At 47.1% G+C, this 19001-nt stretch overlaps 1 protein-coding gene across 2 annotated transcripts in view; it reads left to right on the forward strand.

Annotated features, from left to right (window-relative positions):
• The window catches only part of CHD8 (chromodomain helicase DNA binding protein 8), a 203247-nt gene that overhangs the window by 34141 nt on the left and 150105 nt on the right, over window positions 1-19001 (forward strand). The window lies entirely within an intron of this gene.

The following is a 19001-nucleotide window of genomic DNA, read 5'->3' on the forward strand; positions in this document are numbered from 1 at the left end:
AGCAGGGAAAACGTGGGCTTCGTTGCAGGTAAGTGTAACATAATGTGTTAGTATGAGATGCATACTAGCACATTATGCACTTACTTTGCAGGGGGAAAAAAAAGTTAAGAGTTTACTTCCTCTTTAAGTCTATATGTTGTTGTGTTTTTTTTTTTTTTTTCTTTTTTTGGTCCAACAATAGGACAGTTGGAAGGTTGAGACAAACAAACCATTTAATACTGGACAGGGATGCTGACAATGGTCAGCCTGTTGTTGCTGTAAAACTTTTATCCCAAAAGGGAAGAAAAAACTGTTGCTGTAACAGTGCTCTCCTAGCACAGACGGAGCTTTCACTGAGAGGCCAGAGTCTTGTACAACAGTCAGTCACTGTTCAGCCCTGCCCTGTATTTTTTTTTCTCCTTTTTTAAATGCAGAAAAAGATGCATTGAATCTTTCCCCTTGCTAGAGGAGAAAACTGTAATAAAAAATGTGTGGGGAAAAAAAGCTAAAAAATAAAGAAAAAACCGCTATATTAGGGTCAAAGGTCAGTGTATTTTATGTAGGATAAAAAAAGCATTTTTAAAATCCATATTAGTATCAGTTAGTGTCAGGGTGTGTTTAGGACAAAAAAAAAATCAACACTGCACTACATTTTTTTGGGCCCTACTACAAATAGCAAATATACACACGTGGTATCGTATGCATATTAATTTTTTTTTTTTTTTTTTTTTTTTTTTATGCCCGTTTTAATTTTTTGGTGGTAATAAAAAAAAAAAAAAAAAAAAAAAAAATGACCATAACCACTTACTACCATATGAATGGTCAATTTGTCCTGAAAAAAATCAAGGTATAATTCACCTATATGCACAGAGTAGTTGCAATGATATGTAAAGTTTTAAATGTCAAAATTGCAAAACTGCTCAGGGGATTTGTTTTCTTTTTGTTACGATAGGATTAAAGGGTAGAGAAAAAAAACAAAACTCCAGCTTTGCGAAAGGTTTCCACCTATGCATTCTGTGCATCCCACATTTGCACGGGCACAGCAGCCCATTCATTTTAATGGGCTGCTGTACTTGCGAGGAACGGTGGGGGAAAAAAACCACCTTGGCAGGCGGTTGCAGCATGTGAGTTAGCTGGTGGGGTGTTAGAGGAAGTAAACTTCCATCTCTAAATTTTACCTATAGGTAAGCCTGTAATAAGGTTTACACAATGATGGGTGACAGCGCACGAGATCTGGCAGGCATGTAAAGTTACTACACGATTTCTTGAGTGCCACGGTAATGGCTTCACCACGTGCCTGCGGTTGTCCTGCTTGGTCCATCTCTGGCCACCACTCTGGTTAGCCTCGGCATCTGGCATTCCTGGGATAGTTCTATCCGGCACCTTTAACTCCATCACTGCCTTTTCCCGCTCCTAAACCTGGTGGGTAATGTGCTTTTATGTTCCTGTTTTTTTCCAATAAATCTATTCCATTGTCATTTGTTGATTTTGGATTCTCCTTTTGGTTTACATGCCTGCCAGATCCCGTGCACGGTCATCCATCATTGTGTGTTCTATTAGCATCCAATCCCATGCTTTTGATTGGCAGCACAGTGACACTGACTCTGTATATTGGAGTTAGTTTGCATTTACCCACCCTCCTGATTAGGGGCCTTTCTACAAAGCCCCTGGAACCTGTTGGGTTTGCTATCTATCTCCTAAATGTGCACCTTTTAGGAGATATTTAGTGTACGTGCAGCCAGTGACGTCACTGGTGCATGCACTCTGGAGGAACGGTCACCCATGCCATTCCTTTAGAGCCCTGTGCTGTGAACGGCGGCTCCCACGTGGGAGTGATGTCATCTGGGCTGCAGCCAGTCACAGAGCCTGAGTCCGCAAACCCGGAAGCAAGCGGGTTGAAAATGGAAGCATCCTCCAGCGATCCCATCTATGCTTCCTTTTGAGGCAAGTTTCACGTAATGTGCTAATATGCTATGTATACTAATACTATGCCTTAACCATGCAGGTAAGAAAATAAAATGTCAAGCGGTTTATAACCGTTATAAGAAGCCATTTCTCCTCTTTTGGTGCCTTAAAGGGGTTGTAAAGTCAGGAGGTTTTTTTATCCTAATGCATAAAAAGCCTTCTGTGTGCAGCAGCCCCGCTAATACTTACCTGAGCCCCGTCCATCCAGCAATATCCACGAGTGCCCCAGCCAGTGCAGGACTCTCTCTCCTGATTGGCTGGGACACAGCAGCGGTGCCATTGGCTCCTGCTGCTGTCTAATAAACACAGTGAATCAGGAGAGATGGAGCTACCTTTCGGCCCCGCCCCCTGTGTCTGTATGGACAAACAGAGCTGCAGCTTGACTTGGATGCCCCCCATAGCAAGCTGCTTTCTGTTGGTGCACTCAGCACGAGGGAGGGGCCAGGAGCTCCAGACAGGGACACAGAGCAGTTAAGTATAACATGTTTGTTATTTTAATGGAAAAAAAAAAAAACAAGACTTTACAATCCTTTAAGTAGTGCACCTTTGTTTGCAAGGCAGAGTTGCTATCTGGTCTCAGGCACCCAGGGGACAAAGCTCCCACATTTGTGGAGTCAGTCTTGCTTCCACAAATTCATTTCTAGGGCAAAAACTAGGTCTGAATCACCATCCCGGTTTTTCACTTGCTCCATCAGCTGCTCCTTCCTCTAGTACCTTCTCAAGAACTTGTGTGTCAAAGGAGTAATTCGCAACTGTGGTGGAGCAGTTGGCAGATATCTGTAAGGGCCCTTTTTCACTGTTTTCCTGCGTTTTTACCTAGCAAGAAATGTTTTACTTTAAATCCTTTGGGATTGTTCACATGACTATGCTCCTGCATGCTGCATCTTACCGTACCAAAAACCTAACTGCCAACTGAAATGAATGGAAAACCAATCCAAAACACCTTTTTGGTGCATTTTTTTGAGTCGCATGTGCAGGCAACTGAAAAATGCACCAGAAACTCATCTGAAACAAAGCGATTTTGCTACAGAGCAGTGTCAAAGCACTCAAACAGATTGCGGAAGAGCAAATGAAAACGGTCCAAATCTTCATCCCCACAGGTGCTGCCGTGAGAGTTTTCAATTCCACCCCATATAGGGTTGCAAGAGGAAGCAAAGTAGGGAGGATCCAAATAAGCAGACTCCCCCCCCCCCCCCCCCCCCCCAATGTAGATCAACCCTCCAATATCCCACAGTCTCCAGGGCCACTGTGAGTTTCCTCCGAGTTGATCTGTAGGAACTTGAAGGTATGATTTCTGGAACTCTTGGTTCCCAAGGTGGCAAGGTTGGGGTATTGGAAAGCATTTAAACCAGCCTAGTCCTTACCATTACATCCTCAAACTAAAGAGGATCTGTACAAAGATGGGACCCATCCAAATAAGGTATTTGCCCCCTTAAGCAATTTGTGCAACAATCCCAAACAAACAAAAAATTCCCAGGTCTCCCCAAAGAAGCTCCGGACCCTTTTTCTAAGTCGGAGCGACTTGTGTCGCTCCTATTAGAACGGGTCCGCAGCTTCCCTATGGGAGGCGACCTACGGCGACCTGTGAGGCGATCAGGTCGCCTCACAGGTCGCCTTAGTGTGAACGGGGACTAACCGTTCACATGAACAGCAGAGGGTTTAGTTTGCTCACGTTTGTAAATATATGTGGAAGCCACAGTGCCCACATCAAGGCTCCTCTGTATACTATGGTCCTAACTCTAAAAATGTGAGTTTCTCCAAATTTGGGCATATGTAGCAGTGGATAAATTAAGGGCAGGTTTGCCTGGAGGGAGCCCTTTCCTCCAAGGTACAAGGATGCACGTGACACCCAGCAAGAACAAAATGGCGGTGAAGGCATCCAGTGCATTCTCTCATTAAATTCAACCAACAGCTAGCCTGCAAAAAAAGGCTAGCTGGTAAGTGTGATGGGGGATTTTTGTTTCATGTGCAATGCCCTTCTATGTGCACCTTACTGCAACGGCTAGTTATAGATTGGGGTGGTTGCCACTTGTTTTGTACAGGCTGGCACAACAATACCTGAAGGACAGCTTCTGCAGAAAGTGGGCAGTCTCAGGTCTCAATAAAACCCTTACAGTGCCAGTGGATGATTTACAGGATGTTCCTCACCTGTTCAAGATTAGTGTTCACGGCTGAGGTTGTTTTGAGACCATGAAACTCCTTCTTAAGGTGGTGTCGGGATTTTAATTTAAATTAGGCTATTGTGTTGCCTTCCCTTTTGCCTGGCTTCAAAACATCCTACTAAGAATATTCTCTATTGTTAAGATGTGCTTAGAACTCTGGGGTTGTGGCCACGAGACAGATTAACAATCTGTCAATCTGATACCGTATTTGTTTTACCTGAGGGCTTTTTGGGTTAAGGGCTTTTTAGCATTGGGCTTTCATTTCCTAGGTCTGTAAAGTCTAGTACACATGGGTCGAATGTCGGGTGGCATTGGCTGGTTTCTAATGAAACCGGCCAACATTCAGCAATTTAGCTGAGAGCGCTGACCGGAGTGTTCCGGCGAGGGCCCGTCCCCCTGTGAGAACACAGTAGCACAGCGGGTGAGATCGCTGTACTAAAATTGGATTGTTGGTACAGAGGCTCTGACTTGAGCTTTCGGTTTAAAAAAAAAAAAAATGTGTATGAGGCTTTAGGCTACTCCCGTATCTTCTGTACTCTTATTTGCCAAGTTTTAGCAGGCGGATATTTAGGCCTCGATAAACGCTTCCCTTGGTTGGAACTAGGAAGGTTCCTTTTGGTGGACCTGTTGGCCAATGTATGCTTTTGCCCTCCCCTCATGGGATTGCTTTTGGATGTCTGCATGGTCTAAGAATTGGCTCTTCTGTGTCTTGTGATGTGCAATTAAATATAAACTCCAGGAAACCTAAAAATTCTCCCTTGCAGCGGAGCTGTGGCCGCATTGCAAGGCTTAACCACTCATTTCTGTCCAGGGAATTTGGTAAAGCAGTTGTACTTGCCTTATTCTCTGTTCCTGCATGCTCCTTTGAGCTTCTAGATTGGTCCCTGCTGCCTCTTCTGGCAGCCTTACTCCATTATAATCGGGACTGATACAGGGTACATACCCCTGTACTGCATGTGAGAATGCCAAGGGATAATCCATAGTTGGAGCCTAGAGGAGCACAATCAGCTGGGGGAATGGAGGGGAAGTTAAGAGTGTGTTTCTCGCTGCCCCTAGACAGAAACTAGCAGTTGACCCACTGCAAGGGAGAATTTTTTTTTCCCCTGAAATTCGGCTTAAAGAAAGCAGTCAAGTCCTTTTTTTTTTTTTTTTTTTTTTTTTACTTCATGTTTAACCACTTGACCTCCTGGAAGGTTTTACCCCCTTCATAACCAGACCATTTTCTCTATCGTTCATTGACATATGCAGCTCCATATAAATCTTGACCATTGGGTTATGGTGCACCCTACAGGAGTAGGACACTAGGCAGGAAAAAGCTTTAACACACCAATGGGGCCGTCCCTGCAGGCATACATCCACACACTCTGCTATAGGCTTCAGTTTGTTTCTGCCTAGTTTAAGAGTAGGACCTAGTTCCCTGCTGGGTCTTCAGTCTTGGCTGTTTTTTTTTGGGAACCTTTTTGTAAGACTTTACTATTAACGGCCAAGTGTCGGCCTTGGCTGTGTTTTTTTCCAATGTCCTTTAGCCTCGCATTGATCCGCACTTTTATCCAAGGAATCTGTCATGTGGCCCCTCCAAATTACCTCCGTGGGATCTGAATTTGGTATTCTCTGTTCTTCAAAAACCTCCTTTTGAGAACATTAGGGAGATTCCTCTGCTTACCTTGTCCCAGAAGGTTGCCTTTTTGGTGGCTATTACTTCTGCTCACAGAGTATCGGAATTGACGCTTTCCTGCCGTTCACCTTATTTGGTGTTCTACAGAGATAAAGTGGTAATCAACCTAATCAGTCATTTCTTCCTAAGGTGGTTTTCTGATTTCCTTCTGAATTAAGACATTGTGCTGCCTTCACTCTGTCCTAAGCCCAAGCATCCTAAGGAAATTGCTTTGCATTTTTTGGATGTGGTTCGGGCAATTAGGGTTTACCTGGTGGCTACCGAATCTTTCAGGAAATCAGATTCTCTTTGTCCTTACGGAAGGACCTTGAAAGGGATTGGTTGCATCTGCTGCAACCATTTTCATTTGGATCAGGCAGACGGTGGTTTAGGCTTGTTCACTGAAGGGTCAGGTTCCTCTTTTCCCTGTGCAGCTGCATTCTACTAGGGCAGTGGTCCTCAACTCCGGTCCTCAGGGCCCACTAACAGGCCAGATTTTAAGTATTACCTTGGGGAGATGCAGACTAGAATACTGCAATCACTGAGCAGCAAATTATATCACCTGGGATGGATTTCAGTTATCTTGCAAACCTGGCCTGTTAGTGGGCCCTGAAGACCAGGGTTGAGGACCACTGTACTAGGGCACTTGTGCTTCTTGGGCTTTTCGCCATCAGGCATCAGTGATACAAGTTTGCAAGGCGGCAAATTGGTCGTCTGTGCGTACGTTCACAAATGTTTTTTTGAAGTAGATGTGTTGGCATCCTCGGATGCTTTTTTTGGCCCCAAGGTTTTGGAGGCTGCTGTTTGAAAGAGACTTACTTAGTTACATAGTTTGTGAGGTTGAAAAAAGACATCAGTCTATCCAGTCCAACCTATGATGTGTGTGTGTGTTTGCTGTTAACCGTACATTGTATACCCCTGTATGTTGTGGTCCTTAAGGTGCCCATCTAATCGTTTTTTGAAACTATCAATGCTCCTTGCTGATATGACTGCTTGCGGAAGAAAATTCCACATCCTTTCCGCTCTGACAGTAAAGAACCCCCTACGTACTTTAAGGTTAAACCGCCTTTCCTCTAGTTTTATTGAGTGGCCACGTGTCTTATTGTATCTCCTCTCTCTGAATAGTTTGTTCCTTTTGCTAGGGTCGCCAGTACAGTATTTGTACATTGATATCATATCCCCCCTCAATCTTCTCTTCTCCAGAAAGAATAAGTTCAGTGCTTGTAGTCTTTCCTCATAGCTGATGTCCTCCATTCCCCTAATTATTTTTGTTGCCCTTCTCTGGACTCTTTCCAGTTCCAGCACATCCTTCCTGAGGACCGGTGCCCAGAACTGGACAGCATACTCCAGATGTGGCCAGACCAGAATCTTGTAGAGTGGGAGAATAATCTCTTTATTTCTGGAGTGAATCCCCTTTTTTATACATCCCAGTATTCTGCTGGCTTTGCTTGCAGCTGCTTGGCATTGCATGCCACTGCCAAGCCTGTTGTCTACCAGTACCCCCAGTTCCTTTTCCATCCTAGACTCACCTAGAGGTTCCCCCCCCTAGTGAGTAGCTTGCTTTCTGGTACCCAAGTGCATTACTTTACATTTTTCAACATTAAACCTCATCTGCCATGTTGTTGCCAACCCCATTATTTTGTTCAGGTCCGCTTGTAAGGTTTCCACATCCTGCACAGAAGATATTGGCATGCTTAGTTTAGTATCATCCGCAAATACTGAGATTGTACTAAATATCCCCTCATCTAGATCATTTATGAATAAATTAAACAGGATTGGTCCCAGGACAGAACCCTGGGGGACCCCACTTTCCACACCCGCCCAATCTGAGTAATCCCCATTAATCACCACCCTCTGTACTCTCCCCTGGAGCCAGTTCTCTATCCAGGTACTCGCCTTATGATCCATACCTACCTTCCTTAGTTTGTACAGTAAGCGTTTGTGGGGAACGGTGTCAAAGGCCTTTGCAAAGTCCAGATACACCACATCCACAGGCTTTCCTTTAACTAGGTGGCAGCTCACTTCATCATAGAAGGTTAATAGTAGGGATGCATCGAAATGAAAATTCTGGGCCGAAACCGAAAATTCAGGATGCCCTTGGCTGAAAACCCAAACCAAAACCGAAAATGACTTTTTTTTTTTTTTTTTTTTTTTCCCCCCCAAATGATTTTAAAATGGATAGAACGGGGGCATACACCAAAAACGGGCAGCGACGTGCACCTGTAGCCGCCACCCTGTTGCAGTATATGTACTGTGACGGGTTGGCAAGTGGTTAATTTAATTGCCAATGGCATTTGTATTAAGCAGCATGAGGGGGTTAATGTATTGTCACTGATGCATTAGTGACCGACCGCGACCGGTGGCAGTTAATTAACCCCTTTGTGCTGCATTAGTGGCACCAGTGTCAGTGTTAACCGGTTGCCGACCGCCGCACGACTATTTACTGCGGCAGTCAGCCCTGGCCAGGCAGAGTGACGTAGATCTACGTCGCTCGCCCTTTACTTCCATGTGAGCCAATAGCGGGCGGGCGCGCGGCCGCCGCAGCTCGTTCACAGGGAAGTCAGTGCGTGTGACGTCACTCGCCGATCGTCGGTACAGAGGGAGAAAGTCAGGCGGCTGATGTAAACAAGCCGCCTGTCATTCTCCCCTGTGTAGAAACCGTGATCACACGGTTCTACTATGTAGGACTGTTGATCACTGTTCCTACACTAGTAGCCACAGCCAATCACAGTAAAAAGCACGCCCCTAGGGACACACTTAACCCCTCTCTCCCCAATAAAGTTAACCCCTTCCCTGCCAGTGTCATTTTGCAGTAACAGTGCATATGTATAGCACTGATTACTGCAGTAATGTCACTGGTAACCCCAAAAGTGTAAAAAATGTCAGTCAAGGGTCCGATCTGTCAGTCGCAGTACCGCAAAAAAAATCGCAGATCGCCGCCATTACTCGTTAACAAAAATGACAAAAATCTTTCCCTTTTAGTAAACGCGATACTTTTGCGCAAACCAATCAAAATACGCTTTTTGCGATTTTTTTATTTATTTTTTTACCAAACCTATGTAGCAGAAAACAAATTGGCCAAAAATGTTAAAGTTTGATTTTTACATTTTTTTGGGGGGGAATTTCATATAAAAAAAAATGTGAAAAATATTGTTATTTCTGCAAAATTTACGCTTTTTTTTTTTTTTTTTTTGTTTATAGCACAAAAAGTAAAAAGCGCACAGGTGATCAAATACCACCAAAAGAAAGCTCTGTTTGTGGGGAAAAAAAGGATTTCAAAGTCGTTTAGGTACAGCGTTGCACGACCGCACAATTGTCCGTTAAAGTCACGCAGTAAAAAACGCAAAAAACCCCCTGGTCAGGATGGGGGTAAAATCTTCCGGGGCTTAAGTGGTTAATCAGCACTGGCTGCACTGATACTGGTTGCACTAATGTAGCACTAAGGGGTTAATTAACTGCCACTGGTTGGTCACTAATGCATCAGTGACCAGTGGCAATACATTAACCCCCCTCATGCTGCATAATACTAATAACATTGGTAATTATGGAGGGGGGAGGTATCGCACTTCGGGGAAAATGATTCTCATTAAAATAGTGAAAAAATTGTATAGCGGTATTAAACTCAAAATTATCTCTGTGATGTGTACACAATCAATACAAAATCATAAAGTTCTACACTTGAAATGGTGACCTAAAATAAATAAAACAGTAGAGGTGTATATACTTCCAATATATCATACAGTCTATGTAAAGTGCTCTAGTGCTATTACCACCAAAAATACTTAGCTTTCAATTCATCAAATAAAGGTGAATAAAGTGGCAAGTGCTTATTCAATCCACATAAATACAAAGCAGATACATAAAGTGCTTATAAGTGAATAAAGGTGCTTAGAGTGTCCAAATAATGTCCAAATCAATTAGCCCACATAAGCAAAATTCCTTCTTATTTCTTCGCTGTTTAACCTCCACCTTTCACCAAGTGATAGAAGGGGTGCTCTTTAATCTTTAGACCCCCTAGGGGTGTGCTAGCCGCTCACCTCAATATATAAGGGAATGCGCCTTATTATATGGCTCTCCTTTTCCACATCTCCTCTTAACCACTCCACACAGACAGGGGATGAAAATGGCCTCTTATCTGAGTCGGGGTGAATCCTCACAAGATAATCCACGGTATCTCAAAGAAAAGTGCTTATATAGTGCAGTATTTCCATAAAATCCTTTATTGAAAAAAAGATATATTACACTCGCATATAAACGAAGGTTTGAAAGCCTTAAAAACGAGTACAGCTTCACTGCGGACTCTTTCCGCGTCTGACGTCACTTACGGTATACCGCCCTACGCGTTACGCCACTTCCGGTCACGTGGCTTCTTCAGCTGATCCGACTTGCGGTGCGACTTCCATATAAATCAATAGGCTCCCATAGGGAACCATTGACTTTGAATGGAGGCAGAAAAAACGCTGCTGAAAGCAACGTGGCCAAACGTGCAATAACGCAAATGGAAAAAGCTACTGAAAGCACGTTTAACAGCTGCTTTTTTCCGGCGTCAGATCTAGCTTTGCAGCATGTTTTTTCTAACGTCCCGTGTACATGGAGCCTAAGGGAAAAGTCTATTTGCTTTAACTGCTTGCATAGTTGCAATGTGAGCTGGAGTTTGGCTTCAAATTTTTAGTGTATCTAAATCTGTTCATTAACACTCCCCCCCCCCCCCCCCCCATTGACAATGCTGCTGTCCAAATGTAGCCCCTGTGCTCTTTCATCCAAAGTGGGGGGGCACTCTAATACAGGAGGTGTGTTACTGGCCAGATCACCAGGTGAAAAACGGGGAAAGGCTCAAAACATAACTCTACTATTGATAAAAAAAAAAAAAAACATTCCCCTCTAGTTGATCTATGTAGATTGCAGGGATTATAACAAACTTTGTTGCAGATTCCTACCTTTTTGTTGCTCTGAAGAAATCCCTGTTTGTTTTTCGGTGCCCCTGTGCTGATTGAGTCTAATGGGAGTGGTTTCATAATTATCAATCAGCTTTGCTGCAGCAGAGCGCTGAGGAAAGCTGCTGGACCTGCATCCCTTTTTAGATGTTATTTCCTATTGGGGGTATCTCACCAAAAATGACATTTTTGTTGCAGGGGATGCCTGAAATCTGACTTGTATCTTAGTGCAGACCTCTAGGAAAATCAGTGAGCCAATCACACAAGCAGGAAATGTTTCTGGGTTGTGTTTAGTACACTTTATTTGTACAGAACACCTCTCTTCTCTATTATACTCCGTTGTAATGTGACTCTACTTGTATATCAAGACATCGCTTGTTTATCAAGTCAAACTTTAAAACATTTTTTGCTTGTTTTGCAAAACTCTCTCAAACCAAGATTTCTCTTACGTCCTCCGACAGTCGCCGCCTCTTCATATTCGTCACATATGGGGTATTAGACTTTGCTCCGAAGGAGTAGCTAGGCAACAGAATATGTTAACAATAAAGCTTTAACATATCCCACCCTCAAGGGGTGGTCCCCTCAGTCAATACCCTCCTACTTCCTGCAACCATATCTCAGTTTTAATGTCTAGCTTGTCAGGAGTGGCTGGCTCTCTGTGCTGGGACTTTTTGTCCCAGACTCTTTCTTCTTTTTAATATTTTGTTTGAGTTTTCTCTCTACCTTTACTTAGCTGTTATTTTTGTCAGCATTAGTTAGTTCTTCGGACGAAGAGGATCATGCGGACTGGGTCTCGGGCTGATCCCCCTGGTCGCAGGTCGTGGGTCAGTGGCTTCCCAGTCTGCCATCGAGCGTTCAGCCAGGTAACGCTCCTGGCACAGTGAACGACCCATCCCTGTTCGGTGCAGGGATGATTGGTGAGGTGGCTACCTCACCGGACGCTGTGCGGTTTCTTAACCTCCATTATGTGCGTCTTGAATTGCGACTCTCCCTGCCTCATGTGCAGCGGCTTGTTCGCCTGTGCGGGTTCCCCACGCCATGTGAGGTAAGTGTATTTATGTGGGGACCTGTCTGTCTGGGGGGGTCTCAGTCTGGGACTGTGTAACCTGCCTTTAATCACACTGCTTGTCTCCCTATCTCTCGGCTGCATGCTGTGGGCTGCAAGGGGGGGGGGGGAGCTGTATGACACTGTGTGTGTCAGGCTGGGCAGTGTGAGGAGCTGTGTGCTGTGGGGCATGTTTTTTCTGGGCATGTTTGGGCATATACAGCGATCGCTGCGGCGATCTAACATGTATCCTTATATTGGGATGTAATGTGTGTGTTTTTTATGCACTGTGGAGCGGCGTTTTCGGCGCCAAACGACGCCATTTTACCGGCGCCCGCTCCGGCCGCATGGTTTACATGCTCGGCGGCCATTTTCTTGTAGCCTCCATAGGCTTACATAGAGCGCCCTGGCAGCATCACTTCCTCTCTCCTGGAACACCGATCGAGGCAGCAGCAGCAGCGGGGTCTCCTCAGGTTTTATCCTTCTGTTCTTGTTATCCATTGCCTGTACTCAGTTTGTATATTCCCTGTGGGGGTCTCATTGTGCCTGAGTGTGGTGCGGTGGGCTGCGCTTGCCGCGCTTGCAAAAAGGGGGCAGTTAACCCTTGGTTGTCTGGCATTACAGGGGCAATGGATTCTCAGGAGGGCAAGTTTCCTACAGTATTGGTGGAAAGCCAGGGGACCGCTGTTTCCCCCCCAGGGGGGGATTTAGCCACTATTGTGGCTGGCCTTGCTGCCCAGGTGCAAATGCTGGTGGCTGCTGAATCTACTAAACGGCCCAGAGTTGCTCTGTCCTCTGATTCTGAGGGTGAAGGTGATGGGGCTGTTCTGGCAGGGACCCCCCTATCGGGGTCCCGCTCCTCTCTTGATCTAGTGGGGTCTGAGGTAGAGGCTGAAGTTGAGGGGGTTGATAATTCTCCCCCTGGCTCGCCTGAAGAGCTTGCAATCATGGATGAGTTGATTGCTTCCATTAAGCAGACGCTACGTTTGCAGGACGAAGTGTGTCCCCCCGCTGCTTTGGCGGCTTATGGGACGCAGAGAAAACGCAGGACGCCGCAGGTTTTTCCCTGCAATGCTGATTTTCAGCGCGCTGTTAAGGATCAATGGCGCGATCTGCGCAAGCCTTTTGCGGTACCAAGTAAATTCAAGCTGCGTTATCCTTTCTCGCCTGCCACTGATGAACGGTGGTGTGTGCCTCCGCCAGTGGATCATGCAATTGCGGTTTTGAACAAAGCCACTGCGATTCCTGCAGAGGGTTCCCCTGTTTTCCGTGATGCCACGGATAGGAGACTGGAGTCTCTTGCCCGTCATACTTATTTTGTTACGGGCTCTATGCTTAAGGCTCTGTTTGCTTCTCTCATGGCGGCCCAGGCGATCGCAAGTTGGACGCAGATGCTTAGGCGCGTCCTAGTGGCCGATTCGGCCTCGGCGGCGACCCTGGATATGGTGGATCAGATCCACCAGGGTGTCATGTATCTGTGTGATGCGGACCTGGACCTGATTCCGTTGGCTGCACGTGTGCACAGCGTGGCGGTGTTGTCTCGCCGCCTGGTTTGGTTGAAATGTTGGTCGGTGGACCAATCTTCACGTAAGACCTTAGCCAATCTACCTTATGATGGGTCTCGCCTTTTTGGGGAGTCCCTGGATGTGTTGATTAAGGGGATCACCGGGGGTAAGAGCACTCTCTTGCCCCATTTCCCCAAGGCTAAGGGGGCTTCTGGGAAGAAGCATGCAAATTTTCGGCCCCCTCAGGGGTCCTTTCGTGCCTTTCGGCCGCACTACAAGGGCAAACCGTTCAAAGGCCAAGGCTCTCAGAAGAAGCCCTGGTCTGGGAAACAGAAGTCCGGCCAATCCGGACCTGCTGCCCATAACAGTTCGGCCTGAAGGGGCGCCCTCACCCAGTTTTGGGGTGGGGGGACGCTTGCTCGGTTTTCTTCAGCCCTGGTTGGCCCGTGTGCGGGACAGATGGGTTCTGGAAATCGTTCGATCTGGTTACAAGATCGAGTTTCTCTCTCGGCCGGAGAGCAGATTTTTTCCCTCAAATCTTCAACTGTCTCCAGAGCGCCTGCGGGATCTGCACCTGGCGGTGCGGGACCTGAGGGCTCAGGGAGTGGTGGTTCCGGTGCCTCATCGGGACAGATTTCGGGGGTTTTATTCCAATCTGTTCACCGTGCCCAGGAAGGAGGGCAAGGTTCATCCGATTCTGGACTTGAAGGCTCTGAACCGCTCTGTGCGGGTTCGCAAGTTCCGCATGGAATCCCTGCGCTCGGTGGTGGCTGCCCTGGTTCCGGGGGAATTCATGGCCTCCATCGATTTGAAGGATGCGTACCTTCACATCCCCATATTCGAGGGTCATCAGAGATACCTTCGATTTGCCATTGCGGAGGATCACTACCAGTTCGTGGCGTTGCCCTTTGGTCTCGGCTCCGCGGGTCTTCACCAAGGTGCTTGCACCGGTTCTGGCATTATTGAGGGCCCAGGGCATTTCTGTCCTGGGGTATCTGGACGACATTCTGGTTCGGTCTGCGACCAGACAGGGTCTGGAGAAGGACCTGTCTGTCACAATGCAAACTCTGCAGGAGTTTGGTTGGACAATAAATGTTCCAAAGTCGACACTGAGTCCGTCGGTTCGTCTCCCCTATCTGGGAATGATACTGGACTCGGTGCAGGCGAAGGTCTTCCTGCCGGAAGACAAACTCAGGACTCTTCAGGAGGAAGTCAGGTCCCTCAGGGACGTTCCACACTCGTCTCTGCGGACGTGTATGAGATGTCTGGGATTGATGGTCTCGGCCTTCGAGGCGATTCCTTTCGCGCAGTTTCACACGCGGGGTTTCCAAGCGGAGATCCTGTCCAAGTGGGACGGGCGACCTCAATCTCTGGATCTTCAGATCTCGTTGAGTCATCGCACCAGGGAAAACCTTCTGTGGTGGCTCCAGTCCCCGTTGGTGTCCGGGGGCAAGTCGTTTCGTCCGATCTCGTGGACGATAATCACCACGGATGCCAGCCTGTCGGGCTGGGGTGGTGTTCTGGGCGTTCTGTCCGCCCAGGGGACCTGGTCGGAGGGGGAGTCTTCCCTCCCGATCAACATTCTGGAATTGCGTGCGATAAGGCTCTGTCTTCATCGCTGGACGGACCGGCTGCAGGGCTGCCCGGTTCGGGTGCAGACGGACAATGCCACGGCGGTGGCCTACATCAACCACCAAGGGGGCACCAGGAGTGCCCGAGCGGCTCGAAGTGGCCGACATTCTGTCTTGGGCCGAGACTCATGTCCCGGCGATAACGGCGGTTCACATTCCGGGAGTGGAGAACTGGCAGGCGGACTATCTGAGTCGCCAGACCCTGGATCAGGGGGAATGGTCTCTCCACCCGACTGTCTTCCAGATGTTGTGCGCGAAGTGGGGTCTTCCAGATGTGGACCTGTTCGCATCTCGCCTCAACTACAAGGTGAAGAGGTTCGTGGCAAGGACGCGCGACCCTCGGGCAGACGCGTCGGACGCGTTAGTGGCCCCGTGGCATCAGTACAGGCTGATGTACGCTTTTCCACCGATTCAGTTGCTGTCCAGGTTCCTTCGCAGGTTACACTCGGAACGCAGCACGGTGATTCTTGTGGCACCGGACTGGCCTCGCCGGTCCTGGTACGCAGACCTCGTGAATCTGGCGGTCGACGCCCCTTGGCGTCTGCCTCTTCGAGACGATCTACTGTCTCAAGGACCGATTTACCATCCTGCTTTACAGTCGCTGGCTTTGACGGCCTGGCTGTTGAGACCGAGGTCCTGAAGGAGAAGGGTCTCTCTCCAGAGGTCGTTCATACTTTGATCAACGCGAGGAAGTCTTCCTCGGGGAAGGTTTATTACCGTACTTGGAAGGCCTATTTTGCCTGGTGTGAGTCCAGGGGGTTTTCACCCCGCACGTACTCGGTTTCCCGTGTGCTGTCTTTCCTTCAAACGGGTGTTGATCAACGTTTGGCGCTGGCTACGATAAAGGGTCAGGTGTCTGCGCTGGCCGTTCTGTTTTAACGTCCCGTGGCTTCCAACTCCTTGGTTGGCACCTTTATTCAGGGTGTGCGGCATCTGGTCCCTCCTAGGAGGGATCCTTTGCCCCCTTGGGACTTGAATCTCGTTCTATCTGTGTTACAACGTGCTCCTTTTGAACAGATCAGGGAGATCTCGTTGTCTATGTTGTCCAAAAAGGTCGCCTTTTTGGTGGCGATCACTTCGGCTCGCAGAGTGTCGGAACTGGCGGCTTTGTCCTGCAAGTCTCCGTACCTGGTTGTTCATTTGGATAAGGTGGTCTTGCGACCTAATCCTTCTTTTCTGCCGAAACGAGTTTCGGAATTCCATCTTAATGAGGATATTGTCTTGCCTTCGTTGTGCACGAAGCCTAAACATCCAAAGGAGGTGAGATTGCACTCTCTGGATGTTGTTCGGGCCATAAGGGTTTACCTTAAATCGACTGAGTCTTTTCGTAAGACGGACTCCTTGTTTGTTCTTCCAGAGGGTCCTCGGATGGGCATGGCGGCTTCGGCCTCTACCATCGCCAAATGGATCAGGCAGACCATTGAACAGGCCTATGCTTTGCAAGGGAAGGTTCCCCCTGTGCCTGTGAAGGCGCACTCTACTAGATCTCTGAGTACGTCTTGGGCCTGTCGTCATGGGGCTTCTGTAGCCCAGGTGTGTAAGGCAGCGACTTGGTCGACCGTGCACACTTTCACGAAATTCTACAAAGTAGATGTTCAGGCATCGGCGGATGCTTCCTTTGGCCGCAAGGTTCTTAGTGCGGCTGTTCCCTAGGGTCCCTTGTTGGGGACTCCTGGCTGTTGGGATATCTTTTGTATCCCCTGGTTTTTTTGTCTTTTCCTGGGTTGTTGCTCCTGTTGAGCACTTATTTTTGCTGTTGCCCAGCTGGTTTCCTTCCTTTGGTAAGGTTCCTTTCTTTGATGTGGAGACTGCGTTGCCTTTCGGCGCGGATGCGTTTCCCACCCCTCATGTTTGCACTGCTTTGGGACGTCCCCATATGTGACGAATATGAAGAGGCGGCGACTGTCGGAGGACGTAAGAGAAAACGGAATTTTTGTAAAATCTTACCTGTAAAATTCCTTTCTCTGAGTCCTCCGACAGTCGCCGCCCCCGCCCCTCTTTTGGGGTTTGAATGTATACTCTACTGCTATTCCACTAAAACTGAGATATGGTTGCAGGAAGTAGGAGGGTATTGACTGAGGGGACCACCCCTTGAGGGTGGGATATGTTAAAGCTTTATTGTTAACATATTCTGTTGCCTAGCTACTCCTTCGGAGCAAAGTCTAATACCCCATATGTGACGAATATGAAGAGGCGGCGACTGTCGGAGGACTCAGAGAAAGGAATTTTACAGGTAAGATTTTACAAAAATTCCGTTATTCTCAATCCAAGGTTTTACTGTATAGGCATTTTTTTTCTTTTCAATTTGGATAGAGCAAGTGAGGGCTATAACTCATGTCAGATTTTTTTTTTTTTTTCCCCCATCTGTGTCCCATTTTGGAGATTTCCCTTCACTTCCTGTCCCATAGCCAAACAGGAAATGAGAGGAAATCAATGCAAATTAAGGGAATTCCTTGGGGACCCCCAGCTCACTGGAGCTATTGTCCACATTTGAGGATTTCCCCTCTATTACATTTCTGGGGAACACCCAAAATTTGTGGTTTTTCTTTTTTCTTTCAATGATAATGGTAAAACAGACAACTAGAGAGGGTATATCTCCTAAACAGGGCACAGACAGCAATAAAAACTGACTGGTGTTCTAATCCCTCTCCACTCTATCCAAAATGAAAGACAAAAATGCTTGCCTTCAATTATACTTCAAGGAGTAAAAGTGTGATTGTCTGCTGTTACAAAGTTGATAAGGTTGAATAAAAACACCAGTTCATCCAGTTCAACCTGTCTGAAAATAATTTCCGTTATCCCTGTATACGGTGTTCGCTAAGATACCTGTCCAAAAGAGTTTTTTTTTTTTTTTTTTAAACTAGCAATACTTCCTGCTGACCCCACTGATTGTGGAAGTGAACTCCACATCCTTGCTGCCCTGACAGTGAAAATCCCCCTACACAGTTTAGGGTTAAACCGTTTTATTGAGTGGCCCCGTGTTATACTTCCTGAGACTGAAGAGTTTATTCCCCATGCTAGAATCATCATTCAGGTGTTTGTATAACGCAATCATATCTCCTCTTATGTATCTTTTCTCCAGAGAGAATAGTTTAATATTTGTAGTCGTTCCTTGTAACTGAGGTCCTTCAGTCCCCCTTATTTCCTTCTCTGGACTCTCACCATTTCCCAGACCTTCCTCCTGAGGATTGGTGACCGGAACTAGACAGAATTCTCAAGATGTGGCCGAACCAGAATTTTAAAATGGCAGGATTATAGTTTTATCTCTTGAGTAAATTCCCTTTTTAATGCATGCTAATAAGTCTGCTAGCTTTGCTTGCTTGCAGCAGCTTGGCATTGCATGCCATTGCTAAGCCTGTCCTCTACTAGGACCCCCAGATCTTTTTCCATCCTGGATTCTCCCAGAGGTTCTCCCCCTAGTGAGCAAATTGCATTCAAATTTTTATCCTCCAAGTGCACCATCCGCTGACATCCGATTGCATCCTTTCAGTTCTGTTCCGTTTTTTGGAACGGAACAGAACCCTATTTTTTCTTTTTAAAAAATGGAAAGGATGCAAAATCGGATGTCAGCGGTGTCATCCGCTGACATCCGCAATCCCATAGATAGGATGATATGCGGACTTACGGAGCGGATGACACAAGTGTCATCCGTGTCCGTAAAAAAAAAAAAAGTGACTGAACGGACGACAAAAACGGAGCGCCCGTGTGAAAGAGGCTTTAGCCCCCGTTCACACAGGGGCGACCTGGTCGCCTGACAGGTCGCCGTAGGTCGCTTTCCATAGAGAAGCTGTGGACCCGTTCTAATAGGAGCGACACAAGTCGCTCCGACTTAGAAAAAGGGTCCGGAGCTTCTTTGGGGCGACCCGGAGCGACCTGCATTGACTTCAATGTTATGAAGTCCGTGCCGGCCGCTCCGAGGTCACGGTGCGAGCAGCGCGCCGCGACCTATGAGGTCGCCCGGCAAAGTAGCGTCGCCCCAGTGTGAACGGGGCCTTATCGGAGTGTTCTCTGCTCGCTCACTCAGCTGTAAAAAAAAAAAAAACTTCTTCGGCAAATGTTTATCAACATTAAGGCTGCTAGATACATTGTGTTTATAGTTATCATTTCGTTATTTTTAGATCAAAGG

Source organism: Pelophylax lessonae, assembly GCF_965119305.1.
Source record: "Pelophylax lessonae genome assembly, chromosome: 1".
NCBI classification, from domain to species: Eukaryota; Metazoa; Chordata; class Amphibia; order Anura; family Ranidae; genus Pelophylax; species Pelophylax lessonae.